This window comes from Anguilla anguilla, chromosome 5 (genome assembly GCF_013347855.1).
Source record: "Anguilla anguilla isolate fAngAng1 chromosome 5, fAngAng1.pri, whole genome shotgun sequence".
Lineage (NCBI taxonomy): Eukaryota > Metazoa > Chordata > Actinopteri > Anguilliformes > Anguillidae > Anguilla > Anguilla anguilla.
This window is the reverse complement of record NC_049205.1, coordinates 29,994,046-30,014,151: the sequence shown is the minus strand read 5'-3', so window position 1 is coordinate 30,014,151 and position 20,106 is coordinate 29,994,046. Positions and strand designations below refer to the sequence as shown.

The 20,106-nt window shown below is 42.1% G+C and overlaps 1 long non-coding RNA gene across 1 annotated transcript; it reads left to right on the top strand.

Annotated features, from left to right (window-relative positions):
* The first annotated feature begins 1,614 nt into the window (after positions 1-1,614).
* On the top strand, positions 1,615-3,285 carry LOC118227388. Its single transcript, XR_004765271.1, has 3 exons — positions 1,615-1,681; positions 2,587-2,740; positions 3,141-3,285. It is a non-coding gene; the product is annotated as an uncharacterized LOC118227388 (long non-coding RNA).
* Positions 3,286-20,106: the final 16,821 nt, after the last annotated feature.

The window sequence follows — 20,106 nt, the reverse complement described above, 5'->3', positions numbered from 1 at the left end:
GCTCTGCCTGTTGTCCCGGAGGGGCCTCCGCCTGTTCCGCCCGTTGTCCCGGAGGGGCCTCCGCCTGCTCCGCCCGTTGTCCCGGATGGTCCGCCTGCCCCGCCCGGTGTCCCAGAGGGGCCGTCTCTGCCTGCTCCGCCTATTGTCCCGGAGGGGCCGCCTGCTCTCCCCGTTGTCCCGCAGGGGCCGTCTGCTCTCCCCGCTGTCCCGCAGGGTCCGCCTGCACTCCCCGTTGTCCCGCAGGGTCCGCCTGCTCTCCCCGCTGTCCCGCAGGGTCCGCCTGCTCTCCCCGTTGTCCCGCGGGGGCTGCCTGCACTCCCCGTTGTCCCGCGGGGGACGCCTGCTCTCCCCGTTGTCCCGCGGGGGCTGCCTGCTACGCGTGTTGTCCAGCGGGGGCCGCCTGCCTCACCCCCTAGTGTTGCCTCGCCCCCTAGTGCTCCTGAGCCCCGGCCCAGCGCCCAGAGACCTTGGCCCTCCAGCTGCCCTGGAGCATTCCCGCAGCTATGCCCTGGAGGGTCTTTCCCTTTGGGGATGGGGCCAGTCCATTCCCCTAACTGTTCACCTGCCCCCTTATCTGTTTGTCTGCCTGCCTGCCTGTCTGCATGTCTGCCCATGTGTTTGTCAGCCAGTGTGTTGGCCTGTCTGTCTGCCCCCCTGGCCGTCAGTCCATCGGCCAGTGTGTTTACCCGCCTGTCTACCTGTCTGTCTGTATGTCAGTCTTCCTGTCCATTGTCTTGTCTGCCCATCTGTCAGTCCATGTGCCAGTTTTTGGGTTCCTTCCCTGTCTGTCTGTCCCTTTGTGTGTCTGTTGGTCTAGCCATGAGCCTCCCCGCCTGCTTGTCACTCTGTCTGTCCCATTGTTAAGTCTCCCTGTCTTGTTCATAGGTCCGTGTCTGTCCGTTCTGTGTTTTTTGTCCTGTCCAGTCTAGTCTCTGTGAATCTGGTGTCTGTGAGTCAAGTGTCTATGTTGAGTCTGGTTTCTGTTTTTGTCCAGTTTAGTGTTCTGTCCGCATTCACTTCTGTGTCCTGTCTCTGCCAGTCTGTTCCTTGTCTGTGTCAGTCCGTTCCTGTGTCGGAGTCTTAGGTTCTTAGCCTGTTCCAGTGTAGTGTCTTAATCCGTTTCAGTGTAGTGTGTTAGTCCGTTCAGTGTCTGTGAGTTCAGTCCAGTGTCATGTCTGGACCCCGTACGGCTTCCGTTCCTGTGCCCGGACCCCGTATGGCTTCCGTTCCTGTGCCCGGACCCCGTCCGGCCTCCGTTCCTGTGCCCGGACCCCGTCCGGCCTCCGTTCCTGTGCCCGGACCCCGTCCTGTCCTGTCCCCGGTCCGGACCCCATCTTCAGTCCTGTCTCGTTTTGTCCCAAATCCCGTTCCTGTCCTGTCTCGTCCTGTCCTGTCTTGTCCAGTCCTGAGCCCTGTCTGTCCTGTTCCAGTCCAGAGTCTGCTTCTGTTTCTGTCCTGTTCCAGCCCCCGAGTTCCCCCCCGTCTTGTCCGTTCCCGAGTCCTACCCCAGTCTGAGTTCTGTCTTGTCTCTAGCTCCCACCCTCTGCTTTACTCCCTCCCCAGGTCAGACAAAACAAAGAAAATCCAAGCGTACACTCTGCTAAATCTGGCTGGACCTGATGCAGTTGAAAAGTCAGAGGCTTTCGTCTTTGGAGCGGATGAGAACCAGGAAGACCCAGAGGTACTGTTACAAAAGTTTCAACAAATATGCCTCCCGGTAAAAAATGTCATCATGGACAGACACACATTTAATACTACAGTCCAAATGCCTGACGAGTCAATGCAGTTCTTTGTTTCAACTTTAAAGATTTTGTCTAAGAAGTGTGAGTTTGGCGCTCTGACTGACGAACTCATACGAGACTGCATTGTGTGTGGCATACTGAGCGATACAGTGCGTACAACAATTACTCCGTGAAAAAAATCGGACTTTAGAGTCCGCTATCAACCTCTACATGCTGAATGAGCAATCTGAGAGGGGAACGAAAGAACTGAGGAGAGAGACAGAGGTGTATGCCATTCAAGCCTTGCACTGTTCAAATTGTGATGGTTCATCCTCCTGAGGGATCCAAATGCTTTGCTTTTAACTAGCGCTGCAACAACTGCGGCAGGATAAATCACTTTGTTAGGTGCTGTAGGTCGCGGCAACAGAACTATGGTAGGGCGCAGCATCCACGCTATGCTGTTAATACTAGGGCCACATCCAATACTGGTTATAGACCCTCAGCCTATGCTTACCAATCACGGATGCAAAATAGTAGCAGGGTGAATGAAATTGACATGTAGTCTGAGCAAGAACATGTCGATACATTCTATTGTGAAACTGTCGATGTGCTTACTTATCATGGTGGGGGAAAAGAGGAAGCTTATGCTACATTTACTATTGCCTGCAGTTCAGCAGAACTCACAGTCAAGGTGGACACTGGGGCTAAATGTAATGTGATGTCAAAGCAAATGCTGACTAAACTTGCTCCAGAGGCACAGATTATTTCTGCTAAGAGAAAAACCCTGGTGTCATATGGAGGGCAGCTGATTTGGTCTGAGGGTGAAGCCACAATTCCATGTGTTCAAGGAGACTTTGTGTTTCAGATTGTAAACCTGGATGGGAAGCCATTGTTGGGCCTGCCTGACAGCATTCATCTAGGCCTGGTGACATTTGGACCTGATGTCACAGTACATATGGTTGACGAAAAAGCTCCAGAACTGCAAGAATATAGTGACCTGTTTGATAGCGGTAAGATAGGTAAGCTGCCAGTGGTATATCACATGGAATTATATAAGTCCATAACACCCACTGTCTGTGCACCTCGAAGAGTGCCTGTGGCCATGAAGCAGAAAGTGACTGATGAACTGGAGAGGATGACTAAGCTAGGGGTCATCAGCCAGAGACTGAAGCCACTGAATGAGTTTCTGCAATGGTAGTAATGCAAGTAAAAATGATAGCAAAGTTTGATTGTGCATAGGCCCTGTCCATTTGAATAAGGCATTGTTGCGGCCGCACCACCCCATGAAAACTATTGAGCAGATCATTGCAGATATGCCAGATGCTAAAGTATTCACTACATTCGATGCTAAGTGTGGATTCTGGCAGATTCCACTTGATGAAAGCTCTTCCAAAATAATCACTTTCATGTCTCCAATAGGACGGTACAGGTTCCTCCATATGCCGTACGGCATTTCAACTGGCAGCGAAGTGTTCCAGAGGACAATGGAGCAGCTGTTTGCTGGGCAGCCATGCGAAATCGTGGTTGATGATATCCTGGTGTGGGGCTGCAATAAGGAGGAGCATGACAGACGGTTGAAGCAGGTACTGGATAGAGCCAGAACTGTACATTTAAAGCTCAACTTGGAAAAATGCAAGTTCAGAGTCTAGGAAGTTCCATATGTGGGACACCTCCTCACAGATAGGGGAGTGAAGCCAGATCCAAGAAAGACCGAGGCTGTGAGGCAGATGCCTCGGCCACAGGACAAACAGGCTGTGCATCGTTTTCTTAGCATGACTAACTATCTTGCAAAATGTATTCCCCACTACAGTGACATCACCGGATCGCTGCGTCAGCTTCTAGAACAAGAGGCAGAGTGGCGCTGGGAGGCGGAGCAAGAGGCTGCCTTTACTAAACTCAAGGACATGCTCTCCAGCCCACCAGTCCTGCAGTATTTCAATGTGAATCAACCTGTGGTGATCTCTGCAGATGCCTCTCAGCATGGCCTGGGAGCAGTATGTTTGCAGCAGGGTAAGCCAGTTGCCTTTGCCTCCAAAGCATTGACACCCACTGAGACTCGGTACGCACAAATAGAAAAAGAGATGTTGGCCTTGGTGTTTGCCTGTCAGAAGTTTCATGATTACATTTATGGACACCCTGTGGTTGTTGAAACAGATCACCAGCCTCTCATTACAATAATGCGGAAGCTGTTGCACACTGCCTCATCACGGATACAGGGGATGATGATTAAGCTACAGCGTTACAATCTGGATGTGATCTATAAGAAAGGAAAGGAGCTGTTTGTGGCAGATGCTCTATCTCGAGCCTATCTTCCTGGAACAGATTTGGAGGATACTGAGGAATCCATGGATGTGGTGGAGGTGCAGGTGTTGTCCTCAAACCGTACAGAGGAGTTACGAGCTGCTGTAGCAAAAGATGTCACATGTCAGCGTCTCTCAAAGGTGATAATGAATGGCTGGCCAAAGGATTTCAAAGAGTTGCCACAGGATTCGCGTTCTCTTTTTGGAATGAGAGAGGAGTTTACGGTGAAGGATGGACTCATATTGAGGGGTCAAAGGCTCTTCATCCCTCATGTTTTGCAACACTTTTATACAACTCAGCTGCATCAGGGTCAGCCAGGGGTGGAGGCCACAAAAAGGAGAGCAAAAGAGTGTATGTACTGACCATCAATGTATGTGGACATAGAGAGAGAGGTGTCTCATTGTGCATCATGCAATGCCCTAAAACCTCACCAGACAAAGGAGCCCATGCTTCTTCATGACATTCCAGACCTCCCATGGTCTTTTACAGCTGCAGACATGTTTGAGTGGAGGGGAAAGATGCATCTGGTATTAGTCGATTCCTACTCTGGCTGGTTTGAGTTGGATTTCCTGCCAGACATGAGAAGTACAACTGTGATTGCCAAATTGAAGAGACATTTTGCAGTGCATGGTATTCCACAGCGCCTCATGACGGACAATGCTATGCCATTTGTATCAGGTCAGTTTCAGGAGTTTGCTTTAAAATGGAACTTTGAGCACATCACTAGCAGTCCTCACTATCCCCAGTCCAATGGGCTGGCTGAGCGCGCTGTACAGTCAGCAAAGCACCTCCTTGAGAAATGTTATAGAGACAAGTCTGACATTCAGGCTGCACTTCTGAGCCTGCGGAATGTTCCTAGGGAGGGCCTGCCGTCCCCTGCACAGAGATTGTTTTCAAGGAGAACACGCACTATGCTGCCTACAACAAAGGAGCTGCTCTGTCCTGTTGTGGAGACACAGGTAAAGGAAGCTCTTGCACAAAGCAGGATGAGAAACAAAGCAATCTATCGCACTGCACCCACACTGTCTACATTACAACCTGGCCAGATGGTGAGGATGCAGACACTTTGGGGATATGATAGGCTGGCTGTGGTGACTGGCAGTGCTCCTCAGCCTAACAGCTATACTGTTACATCAGATGGGGGAGACTATGTTAGAAATTGACGACACCTACTCTTGGTGCAGGAACCGCCCCCTGGAACTGAAAATGCAGGAAAGGAAAATCTTGGTACCCATGAAATTTAGAAAAAGTTACCAGTAGCCTTAGACACTTAATTTAAAAAAGGCCAAACTGTGGCCCTGGACACTAAATCAGAGCAAGGCCAAATTGCTTCCAATGCTGTTCCCACCGCCTCCAGAGAGCCGGCTGCCCCAACCATTATCCTGGAGCTGAGGGTGACACGCTTTGGAAGGGTCAGCAGACCCAATTCTAAGTATGGACATTATGTAAATGGCTGAATAGTGTAGGAGTAAATGACGAGTCATGAGTTATAGGGTTTGAGTCAGGTTGTATTTATTCACATACTGTATGGATTATATATATGTATTGTTTTGTGTGTGTTATGATTGTTTCGTGTCAGTCTCTGTTTCTTTGCAGTCGGTGTACCAGGTATCAGAGTCATCACAAGTTTGCTACGAGTGTTGATCTGTAACTAAAAGAGTGAGGATGCAGATGGATGGGTGTGGCTATGGCCACGGAACTATATGTAAAGGGGGTTTTGGGAGCACGGGGGACTGCATTGAGATGATGTACCGTTTGGTCTAAAAGTGCACAGTAAACTGACTGTTTTTATCTGCATATCGTTGTTGGATTATTTATTACAAACCAGCGCTCTACAGAAACTGAGACGATTTGACACGTATTGCATTTTGAGAGTACACATCCCATAACAATATATACCAGTAAATGCATACAATAAATTTGTTTTACTGTACAAATACCACAAAATATTGGTTCATGTTGAAGGAAAACAGATAACCTGACGACCCTAAATGTTGCACAGGTGATGATGTGTTTCCCTTCAACAACAGTGATTACATGCAGAGGGAAGTGGACAATTTTTAGAATTGTATTATAGGAAACAACAATTATATTCTGTTTATTGTTAGCTTTTCATGACTCATTCATTCATGCGGACATACTGGTCTTAATTTGGTGTTTAGCCTATCAATTTATTCTAAATAAATTTAGACTGTAGCAATGCGTTGGCTAGAATGCCGAGCCGTAACTAAAACATAGCTTACTCTGACAGTCTACAATCTGGCAAATATTTAGTCCATTTACCATTTAATTAGGATAATGGACTGGCAACCTTTGTCAGCTCATGTCTAATAATCGCCATCTAGTGAACAATTCGAATATTTCCCGTTTGAAGTCTCATGTGTGATATGACACAGTCCATGCCCTAAATTATTTCAATCCCACGGAATGGTCCGGCGGTCCTGGTGTTAAAGAAAGCTGGGAGGAGGGTCCAAGCGCAAGTTAAAACTACACTCAATACGTTCTGGACCTGTGAGCAAAACTCCACACTGGGACAGTTGTGACGTGAGCATTTTCCCCAGGGACAAGTATGTAAGCGGTGCTCATATAATAGAGGGGCTCAACTGAGGAATTTTTCACCGGGAGATAAGGTACTTGTATTACTCCCCTCATCTAGCTCAAAATGGCCTCAGCTGGATAAGACGGCAGCGTTTGCAGCCTGCCCTCAGCCCAAGACAAAAAAAGAGGTAGGACAGTGCTTGGGGGTGGCAGGCTATTATAGGATATTTATTCCAGCTTTCTCTGAGCTGACCAGTCCCCTGACCAATCTGCCTAAAAGGGTGCCTCAGATCCGGTCCAGTGGACGGAATGGTGCCAGCAGGCATTTGAGAAAGTAAAACAGGCTCTCTGTGGGGAACCGCTCCTCTATAAACGTAACTTGTCCAGAGATGGACGCATTGAGCAGCGGGCTGGGGCCCATTTTTGTGCTGTACATTAGCCAAAAAACTGTTTCAGCAGGAGGTGTAGTACAGCACAGTGGAGAAGGTCATCAAGTGGGTGGTCGGCACTTTCAGATATTACCTCCTGGGGCGCTCTTTCACACTCTGCTCGGACCACACACCCCTTCAGTGGCTTCACCGCATGAAAGATGCCAATGCGCGGATTACTCATTGGTATCTAGCATTACAACCCCATACATTTAAGGTTATCCATAGGCAGAGGGCACAGATGGTAATGGCAGACCTCCTCTCCTGCTTGGGGATAGAGTTGGGTGGTGGGGGTATGTGAGGGGGCAGCATGGTTGTGGTGCCGACAGAGAGATGGGGGAGTGGTTTAGCCTACCGGCAGTCGCAGCTGTGGACAGTTATGTGATTAGTTCTAATCTTTATCTGTGCTGCCTGCCGTGAGATTGGGGGTGACGACAGAGGCACATGGTCACGGACAGCAACGACGACGACAGTGACAGTATTGTAGTCCATGTATGGAATAAACTGTTTGCATCGTACAACTCTGTGCCTGTGTCATTCTGTGGGACTTGTTACAATAATATCGTATGGACCAAGGGCCAAATGTTTCCTCTGCTCCCCCAAACTTTTCAGATAATTAGTCCTACCTGTTCATGCACAGGCCTTTGCATTAGAGACACTTGATATACATCAAAGTAAACATATTTACTTAAGAAGCGTTTTATATATCATGTTTTATACACCCACCGACCACTTCATTAGGTACACCTGTTCAACTGCAAACTGCACCCGTTAACGCACATATCTAATCAGCCAATCACGTGGCAGCAACTCAATGCATTTAGGCATGTAGACATGGTCAAGACAATCTGCTGAAGTTCAAACCAAGCATCAGAATGGGGAATAAAGGTGATTTAAGTGACTTTGAACGTGGCATGGTTGTTGGTGCAGACGGGCTGGTTTGAGTATTTCAGAAACTGCGGATCTACATGGATTTTCACGCACAACCATCTCTAGGGTTTACAGAGAATGGTCCAAAAAAGAGAAAATATCCAGTGAGCGGCAGTTCTCTGGGCGAAAATGCCTTGTTGATGGCAGAGGTCAGAGGAGAATGGCCAGACTGGTTCGAGCTGATAGAAAGGCAACAGTAACTCAAATAACCACTCATTACAACCGACGTATGCAGAAGTGCATCTCTGAACACACAACATGTCAAAGCAGATGGGCTACAGCAGCAGAAGACCACACCGGGTGCCACTCCTGTCACCTAATGAAGTGGCCGGTGAGTGTATATCATTCAATAAGTTAACTCATCCCAATCATTGTTAGTATGCTTTCTTTGCACAATATTCTGTAATCATGTAAAACTTTGCCTATATTACTATTCTACATACATTGTTTTGCCTATTCAGTTAAATAATTTGTGGTAATTGCTTTTATTTTCTGAAACGCAAATATTTCTGGAAAATATGTCTGTGTATGCTTAATGTCAAGTGTCTATTTGTCATAACTGTTAGCTAGTTTTGGCTGTGAATTTCTAATGTCAGCTAAGGAAGAGAGCTAAGAGGAGTCCTTGCTACAACTAGCATTTCAAAATGCCTTATAATCACAAGAAGTGGATCACAGAAAAGAGAAAACAAACCAGGAGAGAAAGGTTGCCAGGAGAGAAAGGTTGCCAGAGTTCGATGGCTTTTTAAGAAAGCAATCGCCAAACCCGCAAGTTAACCGTGTAAAAAAGGTGTCTGACTATGGCGATATCAACAACCTTACCAGCTCAACTGCTGTCATTCAGAACATGTTTTGAAACTGAGATTGTCAACATCAGATGAGATCCAAGCTCTCATTAACTATTCTTTACAGACAGGTGTTTTTCCAACCACACTTAAGACTGCTATGGTGAAACCTCTCCTGAAGAAAAACAGCCTTGACTCATCAGTCCTCAGCAATTTAGGCCAATTTATAACCTTCCTTTTTTAAGCAAAATTTTAGAGAAATTAGTTTTTAAGCAGTTAAATTATTTTCTTACCTCAAACTGCATTTTTGAAAAATTTCAGTCAGGCTTTCGGCCCCATCACAGCACAGAAACAGTCTTGGTAAAGGTTGTGAACGACCTTAGAATCAACTTGGACACCAAAAAACTCTCATTCCTTGTTCTCCTTAACCTGAGTGCAGCTGATACGGTCGACCACAATATTCTCATAGACAGACTTCATAAATGTGTTGGCCTCTCTGGCACTGTTCTTAACTGGTTTACATCTTACCTCACAGGTAGAGAATTTTTTTGTTGCCCTCGACGAACACTCCTCTAAGAATCATGACATCAACTGTGGCATGCCACAAGGCTCGATCCTAGGTCCAGTCCTTTTCAGTCTGTATATGCTGCCCCTTGGCAGTATCATCAGGAGACATGGCATCAATTTTCACAGTTACGCTGATGACACTCAACTCTATATTGCGGTGTCTCCTGATGACACAGGCCCTATTGATGCCCTCCATAAGTGTATTTTAGACATTAATGATTGGATGGCTCAGAACTTCCTTCAGCTCAACCAAGACAAAACAGAGGTACTCGTCATTGGAGCAGAGGCACAGAGAGAGAAACTGACCTCTAAATTGAAGTCACTGGCACTCAGTCCCAGGCACCAGGCTAAAAACCTAGGTATCATCATAGATTCTAATTTAATGTTCGATGCCCACTTCAGGAATGTGACAAAATCTGCATTTTATCACTTAAAAAATATTGCCAGAGTGCGTCCATTTCTCTCCCAGGCCAATACTGAGAGACTAGTGCACGCTTTTATCACTAGTAGGCTGGACTATTGTAATGCTCTCCTTTCTCGTCTACCAAAAAAATCCATAGATCAACTCCAATTTATACTAAATTCAGCTGCTCGTGTGTTGACCAGGACCAGAAGGAGAGCACACATTACACCTGTTTTAAAATCGCTGCACTGGCTACCTGTTAGTTTTAGAATTGATTTTAAGATTCTTTTATTGGTCTACAAATCACTAAATGGTCTCGCTCCCAGCTACATGTCTGACATGGTTTTAAAAAAAAATGTACCCACTAGATCCCTCAGGTCCTCTGATAGTTGTCTCTTGGTTGTTCCAAGGGTCCGGTCTAAGACCCACGGCAAGGCCGCTTTTAGCCACTATGCCCCCAGCCTGTGGAACGGCTTACCGGAGGACCTCAGGGTGGCAGAGAGTGTGGATATCTTTAAAAGAAAACTTAAAACACACCTTTTTAGCCTGGCTTTTATCTAGTGTGTGTTGATTATGACTTGCACTTTTACTGTTATTTCTTATTTTTATTTATTTATTTTTTTAAATTAGTTTTATTATACTATATTTTATTTATTCATTTTCATGTTTTTTATTTAAACTCATGTCCTTTTAACTTACTCTTTTTTCCACTTTTTATGTTCAGCACTTGGAGTTGCATTTGACGTATGACTATACGTGCTATATAAATAAAGTTTGATTTATTGATTGAACACACACCTCAGTCTCCTAACTTGTGAAAATTCTTATTATAGAACATCGTCTGATATCCTTCAGTGATGTGTGTTTTCTACTTTGGTTGTTATGACATTGCCTGTCTCAGTCAGAGTTTATGATTTATGCGGAGTAGAAAAAAGTTTTGAAAAAAAGTAAGTTTTTTTTCTACTCTACGTAGACCATAAACCATTGAATATAAAAACGACTCATTGAAATCGGTTGAGAAATGTAAACGTTATAATGCTTTTTATCCAGAAAAACCGCAGCGCCCCCATTTACTTGTATTTGTTTTCAGGCCAGTCTTGCCTGGTCCAATATGGTGGCAACGTTGACGTATCGCAGCAACGGGCCGATGCAGTCACTGCGGCGTCTATGTATATATGGCTATGCAGTGGCCCATTATGACTAGCTTATTGCCTTCGTTGTTACCAGGCACAGTAACTTTTTTGATGTTCCAAAGTTTTAATTGGCTACAGTACATTGATGACATGCAACGAAAACAAATTAAATGCATTATTTTAGAAAAGCTAGCTGGAGAATGTGACGTCATTTTTCACCTTTCATTCAAGTTAAGCACTTTCTCTTTAAATCTCGCAATGCTGCCAACAGCTGTGTAAATATTATAATGAATAAACAACGCAAATGTCAAACCATTATTTGCATTTATGGAATGCAGTGTATTTTCTTTCTCTTATGTGTGTAAAACATGCATAATCCTACGTTAACGCAACCTCTGAGTCTGATATTAAACTTTGGAGCACATGTGCATAAAAAATAAATGAAAAGATTGAGTTAATATCTTGAATTTAAAAATACACTAAGCAATGCAGGCCTGTCAACTGTATGGCACTGTGCCCCCCCCCCCCCCAAAAAAAAAAAAAATCTCTGTCTGCCTGCACAATCACAGCTGTCTAGATCTAGGCATGTATTATAAATTCAATGGGGTTATGCTGGTGCCTTTCAGTAGCTCTTCTGTAAAGTTTCCATCCACCCATCCATTATCTATACCCGCTTATCCTGGGCAGGGTCACAGGGGGGTGCTGGAGCCTATCCCAGTGTGCATTGGGCAAGAGGCAGGCATACACCCTGGACAGGCTGCCAATCCAGGGCACACACACCATTCACTCACACATACTCATACCTACAGTATGGCCAATTTAGAGTCTCCAATTAGCCGACCTGCATGTCTTTGGGCTGGGGAGGAAACCGGAGTACATGGAGGAAACCCACGCAGACAGAGGGATAACATGCAAACTCGACGGAGAAAAGCTTCCATAAAGTTTTTAAAATGTAATGCTTTAGAGCTGAAAAAAGAAACTGTTTTTGTCTGAAGTTGCCAAATATTTTGACATAGTTTCTTATTTATATTCCATGATTTGCTGCTTTGGCTTCAAAGTTTCACTTTCCTTTTAACAAGCTTGACAAACATGACAAACAAATTAAAATTACTGAAATCGAAGGGATTAATCATCTTGTGACTGGAACAGGTATCTTCAGTTACCAGGAAGAGAAGAATCTGTTCTAAAGGGTAAATCTACTGAAGATTTTAGAGCAGTGAAGTCCACTCCCGGTCCTGGGGGGATACGGTCCACAGCATTTTAATATGAGATTTCAGGCAGTTATTGACACGTGGAGTGAGAAATGATTAGAGTTCTAATCTATGTCCTGAATGTGCGGTGTCCTGTGTTGGAATGAAAATCCCAAGTCTTTAGTAGCCCAGTAGGAGAGATCATGGTCCATTTTTCAATCAAAAATTTAGTTACGCAACACCTTTATACAATATCTTGGTAATGCTTTACTTGGACTATAGACCATAAACCCAACATAATGCTGTCATAAACATGAGAATAAATACAACCAGTGAGAGCAATGATATTAATTAATTAATTAATATTAATTAATTAATATTTGTATGTATTCATATTTGTGCCTCAGTCAGATTTGATGTTCTTCTGGGAGGAATTTTCATCAATTTCTTTGTTTTTGAGAAAATGAAGATTTAAATGGTTTGCAAATAGGGATGTTATCAATTAATCTATTAATTGTTAATCATTAATATGAATGTTGATTGATTCATTTCATTGATTAAACAATCAAATTTTAATATAGGCTACCGTTTTCCTTCTAATTTGTCACTGTAACACTTTCATGTTACACTTTTACCTCCATCCAGCACTTGTATTGCACTTGTCTTTTTCTTGATGTTATAACTTGTTGTCATGCCTCCTAGTTTAACTTACCATAACTTTCTGACCTAGCCTATGGTTACTGTGTGAACTGGACTTAATGTGTTCATGGCTATGAATAACTGAGTATTGTATAAGAGTATTGTGAGTATTGTAATGAGTATTGTATCTTATCGGACCTGTGTTTTGTAGTTGTTCCAATGAGCTTCGGCATGCACTTATTGTAGGTCGCTTTGGATAAAAGCGTCTGCCAAATAAATGTAATGTTTCAGTGAATAACCTAAAGCCAGTGATTATATTTTAGATTAAAAATACGTTTCTCCCTCGTTAGACTCCTTGACTGGTGGAAAGTTAAAGAGTCACGGTTCCCTCGACTTGCAGCATTAGCTAAATGCTATTTGTTCATTCCTGGAACTTGGTGCCATCTGCGCATCTTCTCAGCTGCCAGTCTCATCTTTAGTACTTCAAACTGCACAGCAGAAATATTATTATTGGGGGTCTCACAGCACTTTATTCTATTTTAGGCCTTACCTTTTTTTACCCTTCACACAAGCCCCCTAGTGGTCGGCATGCCGGCGTGCCCAGATTACTGAACTCAGACATTCCGTGCTACTGCAACCAAAGTACGAGTTTAAAACAGAAACGCGTTGAGTTAGTTTCATAAGTAGACGATACACGAAAACTACTTTTAAAAAATGATACCATGTCGTTCTACAGTCTGGGACTAAATATTGAATAAATACACAACCTTACCATTGGTTTTACGCGTAGAGATGTCCCTTTTGAGACTGAGTGGTCATACATTGTCTTGGACAAGCCGTTTGTGAAATATACGTGCATTTGTGATGCTTGGGTACCTTTCAAAATAGCTGTGAGTCATACCACACGTGTCGTTTACGGCGTTGTCGCCCTTTTAGTACAGACTGGCTTGATTGACAATTCATTAATTCAGTAGGTGAGAGTATAAGCTTTCTAACGATGTATAACATGTCTAATTTAGCTTTTGGAATAGCATTTTTCAGGTCAGCGTAACTAAAAATTTTCTGAAATAATGATAATGAAATTATCATCGCATTCACTCATGCATTCACTCTGTGGTAGCAGTAAAAGACGTTGCTCCTAAAAAAACTAAACTAAATGTTTGCTGATAGACCTAGCTGACATCGTTTTCTGGAGCAAAACAGAAGCAAATAGAACAGTATCATTTATTTACTGTCTCTGTCTCCATCTACTGAACATAAGATTTCATCATTGCTATGTAAGTATTACTGCTCAAAATTCTTCGGTTATATACGTTATTTTTTAAACTGAGTGTCTTTAAATAGGTTAGTGGTATTATATAATGTACGATATTTCACACTGCAATGTAAGCATTAGTTAGGAGTGTAATAGTTTTTGTGAAGCATGCAACAGTGATGGCGTGAGAGTTGGAACACTGCCAAAACGTGGTGGACGGTTGAAAATTGTGTTCATGTCGTCCCATCCCAATACAAGAAAACATAAGAGAGTACAGAGTATAGAAATATATACAAGAGTTAAAATACACATTTAGGTACTGTACTGCATTGTGTGACAATATATTTGCATTATTTTTTAATCTGATAGCAATGTTCCATCTTAAGCCTTCATAAGGGGCTCATTTATATGCTTTATAATGGACAAAATGCATTTTATTCATTTTTGGGGAGATTTTGGATATGTTTCTGGACCCCTAGATATGTTAGACCACTGTGCTGATGGAAAACTTGTAATTCCCACTTGAAAATGATGCAACAGTGAGTTTCTTGAGACAAAACAGATGATTTGCAGTGAAATATGTGAATATGTTGTGATTTACAGCAATGCATAATTTAGACATTTTGGATAGATTTGGAGACGCTGGGTACACTGCTTAGTTTTTTCTTCATGAATCTATAGTAGTTCTACATATCCACTCTTAGATTTTATGAACTTGTGGTCAAGAAGTTTTTGATCCAGCAAATGTATAGTTTAACCTGCTGTATATATGCAATCTCTCAGTATTTCATTGCAAACTAAAAAAGACAATTGCATTTGTGGCACTTTATTTCTTCCAAAATTATGAATATAAGCTAATCTGCATTAGTATTGTAAATTGTCTTGCTTCATTTAAGCCATTTTTCAAGTCTCTGTGGTGTTCACATCTGGAGTTATAAGGCTTTAAATAGGGTAGCCCCTAAATGGGCAAGGATTGGCAAGATTTGGCATGTGCGCTAAGGGGTTAACAAAGTTGTGAACTTGCTAATATTTTGCTAACTGCACTATAGAATAGGAATTATGCTATTGAAGAGATCGATGTGTTTTTTTATGATAAGACCACATTAGTGGCTACAAAGTGTTGTCAGAAAGACAAAAATACAATTCATTTGTTACTAAGTTAAACATTATTAAGTAGTATTAATAAGCAATACCTTTTGTCTCCCTCCTGGTGGCTGTTCAACCAGCCTGTAATAAATTTGTCACCGGTCCTTCTCTCCTGTGCAGATTTCTTAGTCTGTGAATCTGTATTTGTATAATTAACATTGAAATTGAGTTATAACTAAAAATGAACTTCTTGATATCTGTTTTATCTTGTGGCAAAGTTTCAGAGTTCAATTTTGCTTTGTTTCAGAGAAAAAACTATATAAACATTGCAGTAACTACATAATCCGACTCAAAACCATGGCAGACCGCCGTAAGTGAAGTTACTGCGGTCGGCTTTGGGATCCTACTGGCCGATTTCGCGCTCTACCCATCTAAGTTACCTCACGCGACTGCTTTGGGATTCTACCAGCCGATTTCACTCTCTACCCATCTAACCTCACGCAACAAAGATGATGATGCAAAGTTTAATTGATAGAAAAATTATCTAGATAGGTGAATAAGTAAAAAAGTGAAATTAAATTATATTAAGGCTAAAATACGACGTCTAAAATTCTCAATTTGTCCAGAGTTAATTAAACATGCACAAATCCATAAGTAGAGTTGTTAAATACTGTTAAATACAATTATAACAAAATCAATGTCAAAATAGTTTTTGTTCACTGAAAACACAATATAAAAGCTGAAAGAAAACAACAACATTGTAGTTACTGCACTTTGCTTTTGCGTTGCTATTAGAACCATTTAAGGCAATGCAACGGCAGAGTGCAGTAACTACATTTTTGGGGTCAAATGTCAAATCAGCCGTCATGGTTTTTGGGCATACAAATTACCTCATGAATATAAGTACAATTAGTGCAATATCACTTATATACCTATAACCCATTTGGCTGGCCAGTTGAAACACTTTAAAGCCATTTTTCTCAGTTTTACCCTTTGCGTAGTTACTGCAGTTAAGCTTTGTAGGGCAGAATTGGTTGGCCTATTTTGAGTCATTTTGTATAGGTCATATTGTAGATGTTAAGCTTGCCAGTTAATCATTATTCATTGATAATGTGTGTCGACGATCAATTAAAAGAATTGCACGAAATTTGCATCCCTTCTTACAAAACATGTCTAATTGCATATAGCAAGGATTATGTTTTATGCAGCAATGATCTAGCCTCATAATAACTACATTAGAAATGTTTTTCCTTTCCTTATGGAAATTATACTGATTTTTAAAATTATAAATCATAAATCAGTCCATAAAAAACAGGAAAAGTTGAGGTTCATTATAGTGAGATCCAGCATAATGTCAACAATCAGTTTACTAAGATTAGTAATGCAAAGCAGGCACTTATGCAGCCTTACTTATAAGGCTCATAACAGTCCTACGATCCTGAACAGAATGCCACTCTGATGTGAGATTATTCTGCCTAACCTCTGCTAGGGATATGCATTGCAAATAAACTCATGGTTCTGTGCCACTTTACTATAAAGCCAGGGGCACTCTGACTGGACGTGGTAATTCAAATTCTGGACCTACAGCCTGAACCTACAAATTCTCTAGTGGTGCAGCAATAAACTCACTTGCCAACCAATTCAGGAAATTGCATCAGTTCTGCAGAAACTCACTCACTGAACTGATGAAAAAAAGTTTAAGCTGGGTGCCGGCACTTTCAGAGAACATGCCTGCCAGTGTGCACTCTCTCTAATTTATGGAAGAAGTGATTTGCCATTCCAAAGTCATTTGCCATTTGCCATGGGGAAAAATTGAGAAACTTTTTATAAAAGACATAAAAGAATATGTGCAGCAAGTGTTCAATTTGGAATATCATACTACCAGGTTTTCATAAAAAGAGGCCATACAGCATTGAGTGTACACCCGTGATCCTCAATTGGTCAACTGAGCATAAAGAAGTCACCCATGTAACGCCAGGTAAAAGTTTAAAGACTGTTCAAGCCAGAAAATTCTGTTGTCAAAAAAGTAAATTCCCTTGCCAACTAATTCAGCACTGCATTAGCATTAATATAATACAAATATATTAATGGTAATGCTAGATCCAGTCAAATTGTAGAACTTGTCTGGATTTCATTCACAATTTAACAAATGCATTCTTAAATGCAAATATTCTACTGGAAAAAGCTTGCATTTTTAAACAAGCATGTAATAAATAGCAGAGCAAGTCTACCAGCTAGACAGCTTTGACTGGAGTGTATGCTGCACAATTCTGCAAACCAATTATTAGTATCAAAATGATGGATAATTACAACTAAACTTAATCAATAGGCTTCACATTACACATGTGAAATTCCAATGCTACCTGTGTTTATTTACATGTTTAAAAAGCTTCAACCTGTGTTTCTTTATCCATCCTTGCATAAAAAATAAAGGAATGTATGTACAATTTATACCATTTTATATGACTATTTCTACCATGTTATACTTTTATACAACTGTATATATATATATATATATATACACTCACCGCCCACTTCATTAGGTGCACCCGTTCAACTGCAAACTGCACCCGTTAACGCAAATATCTAATCAGCCAATCACGTGGCAGCAACTAAAATGCATTTAGGCATGTAGACATGGTCAAGACAATTTGCTGAAGTTCAAACCAAGCATCAGAATGGGGAAGAAAGGTGATTTAAGTGACTTTGAACGTGGCATGGTTGTTGGTGCCAGACGGGCTGGCTTGCATATTTCAGAAACTGCTGATCTACTGGGATTTTCACACACAACCATCTCTAGGGTTTACAGAGAATGGTCCAAAAAAGAGAAAATATCCAGTGAGCGGCAGTTCTCTGGGCGAAATGCCTTGTTGATGGCAGAGGTCAGGGGAGAATGGCCAGACTGGTTCGAGCTGATAGAAAGGCAACAGTAACTCAAATAACCACTTGTTACAACCGAGGTATGCAGAAGAGCATCTCTGAATGCACACCACGTCAAACCTTGAAGCAGATGGGCTACAGCAGCAGAAGACCACACCGGGTGCCACTCCTGTCACCTAATGAAGTGGCTGGTGAGTATATGTATATACAGTATATGTATACACACACAGACGGGTGACAAATTAAAGGAAAGGAAAACCTGAACAAATGAGTGCAGAAATATAACGAATGCAGATGCTTCCAAAAAGGAAGCAGCGTAAACTCAATTGCCTCTGAGGAGCTAGTCATCCATTATTATATTATATGTATGTATCAAAGATGGGAGGCTCCTGTCTTTTTTTAAGTTCATTAGTCATTTTAATCAGGAAATGTCTACAGACTGACTGAAATTCAAAGGAAGGCAAGCAACCAAATTCTGTGATCTATAACCTCAAAGGTAAAGTATTAACACAAGCATAATTTGTTAAACAAGGACTGCATGCAGCACTTTTTTTGCATTCCCTCTAATTGAAGCCTGGCTTCAGAGGTGAAATCTCATCTGACAGTTAGTCATTTTTCACAAGCTTCCCAGGCCCAAAGGACATATCATGTTATGCAGATCCCTGACTTCAGGGCAAGTTTAAAAAATGGGGTGTTTTCCTAAAACATGAGTATTGAATTTACAACCCTTGATGTTACTGTCAATAATTAAAATGAATGTGGTAAATGAACAAAATTGAAAAGATATAGTTATGTGTCAATAATTCACATCCAAGTAGTAAGTAATGCATGTGCTGAGTGCATCAAATATTGGTCTATAAATGCATTGTTTGGAAGTCAGATCACTTAATGCAGGCAGAGGACAGAGACTTGGGTCATTTTACTTATTTCTGCTTGGCATTTTGTAATGGACTTTATTGGTATGTCAGGCCCTACCCTGGATGGCATACTCACCATCCTGATTTTACTTTGAGAACTGCATCGCATATTAATCAATGAGGTATATTGTACATACAAAAAAGACTCCACATTTTAGTTTGTTCCGCTCTGCGACATAGCTCAGGAGGTAAGAGCGATTGTCTGGCAGTCGGAGGGTTGCTGGTTCAAACCCCACCCTGGGTGTGTCGAAGTGTCCTTGAGCAAGACACCTAAGCCCTAACTGCTCTGGCGAATGAGAGGCATCAATTGTAAAGCGCTTTGGATAAAAGCGCTATATAAATGAAGTCCATTTACCATATAAGCTCATGGAAACAACTCTGTGACATGCCCAAGTTTGAAAGGCCCCCAGGTTTTTTTTAAAAATATACATACTTTTTTGTAGGTGTTACATTTTACCCTGAAATGCCCAGTTTTAATCACTGCTCCTTGAATTTTGCTGCAGCATAATACAGACCCATGCTTATTTATCTTGAAAAGTAAGTATTAGAACATCTAGGAAATTCTATGTACCACGTACAAGAATCAAGAATCTATGCCAAGGCTCAATGAAGCTGTTCTGGTGGCTTGTGGTGGCCCAACACGTTACTAAGACACTTAATGTTGGTTTTTCCTTTAATTTGTCACCCTTCTGTATATACAGTATATATATACTGTATGTATTGAGCTCCATAATGTTTGAGACAAAGACATATTTTCTTTTGACTCCACAATTTTAGATTTTCAATTTGTAATTGAACAATTCACAAATGGTTAATGCGCACATTCTCCGCTTTTATGGTGTTTTTATATACTTTGGTTTCATTGGGTAAAATTTATTGCACTTTTTATACATAGCCCCCCATTTCAGTGCACCATAATGTGTGGGATATAGTAATGTTATGTAAATTGAAGTAGTCATGCTTAATACTTTGTTGCATATCCTTTGCATGCAATGACTGCTTTAAGTCTGTAACCCATTGACATCACCAGGTGCTGAGTATTTTCTCTGGTGATGCTCTGCCACGTCTGTACTGGAGCCTGCTCATTTCAGCAAATGAAAAGCATGCTCAAGTGGACTGGGGATATATATAAAAAGTGCTGTAATTTCTACATGGAGAAACCAAAGTGTATAAAACTACAGAGATGCAGAGGACTTGGGCCCCTGTCTGGGGCACGTTTGGTATGCTGATGACGTCTCGGATGATGAAGAAGTGTGGCCACAGCTGTGATGTGATGAGCGTGGGAGCCCTCACCACCCGGTTGAGTGTGCTAAACCACTGCCGAAGACCCATGCTC